Below are 1,292 nucleotides of genomic sequence, written 5' to 3' on the forward strand. Positions count from 1 at the left end.
CCAGCAACCTCAGGAGCGAGAGGCAACAGCACGACAGGGGAAAAAAATGTGTTAAAAGATCAACAACATCTGCGAGGGTCAGTCTAGTTGGCGACGAACGACTTTACTACCCTTGCTTCTCTCATCACTCTCTCGCAACTCTATCTCTCTCCCTCTCACTCTTTCTTTTACTTCGCACGTTTGCTGGAGACGCGCATACACTTCGTTTGACGCACTTGAAACCGATGGAGTTATTTGCAAAATAATAATAAAAATACGAATCCGATTGTGAAGTGAACGAATTACGCGTGTGCGAGATTGTCATACCTCCCTTGGTTTCCCCCGCAAAAAGCTCACCCGTACGCAATTAATCTGCCATCATTCATCGTCGGGGATATAGCTCAGTGGTAGAGCGTTCGCTTTGCATGTGAAAGGCCCCGGGTTCGATCCCCGGTATCTCCAGCACCTTCTTTTTTGCTACCACCATATAAAAGGCCGCACAAACGGAACAATTGCGTCACAGACCAAAACCAAACAACGCCGCATCAAGGGGTGTAAAGCGGGATTGTGGATGTGTGCGCACCTGTGAGGACACTTCATCACTTGCAGGATCCGGTTTATTACCCTTCTGCGCAAAGAGCCTGCTGTGTTCTGGTGTCGGCTTAATCTGTTCTCGCGTGCGCGCTAACATGCTTTGTGTGTGTAGGAGGTGTTGCTATCCTTTCCTTCTATTTGGCGAAGTTTTTTTTTTTTTTGATTAATGATCATCCAATCTTGGTCAGAAAAGAGACGAATCAAAGCTTCTTTCGTCTTCCTCATCGTCGCCGTTGTCGGTCTGCTTGTGTAGCAGCAACCGGTTGGGATTCGCGCAGAAGTTATAAACGCAATTAAGTCACAACCGATGGAAAGTCAACCCTGCCTTAAGGGTTTGGCTGTGCAACCGTGTTTTGTTCCGATGAAGGATGGGGAAGGCACGATGCGAAGGAGAACTACCAGCAAGTCCGTCCGTTGGCTTTTTTGCTGTTGTTGTTTGCAGCCTGTAAGTTCTGTTCCTGCACACCGAAACGGTTGAATGAACTTTTCGCTGAAGCAAAAGTAATGTTGTTGGGTGCAGAATGTACTGTTTGAAGCGAAAAAAAAAACGCTTTAAGTTATATTTACCATTAGATTAAAGTTTTTTTTTTTGAGTGATACCCTTCGTTCCTGGGAAACCTTCACCTCATGGTAAAGTTCCCTGGTAGCGTGCTAATGATTAATTATATGTAGCTTCCAGGGCTGGGCCAGGAAGCTAATCGAAACAATAACGCTTTTGG

At 46.0% G+C, this 1,292-nt stretch overlaps 1 non-coding gene across 1 annotated transcript; it reads left to right on the forward strand.

The window, feature by feature from the left end:
* The first annotated feature begins 369 nt into the window (after window positions 1-369).
* On the forward strand, window positions 370-441 carry Trnaa-ugc (transfer RNA alanine (anticodon UGC)). The gene has a single exon. It is a non-coding gene; the product is annotated as a tRNA-Ala (tRNA).
* Window positions 442-1,292: the final 851 nt, after the last annotated feature.

Source organism: Anopheles funestus, chromosome 2RL (genome assembly GCF_943734845.2).
Source record: "Anopheles funestus chromosome 2RL, idAnoFuneDA-416_04, whole genome shotgun sequence".
Taxonomy (NCBI): domain Eukaryota; kingdom Metazoa; phylum Arthropoda; class Insecta; order Diptera; family Culicidae; genus Anopheles; species Anopheles funestus.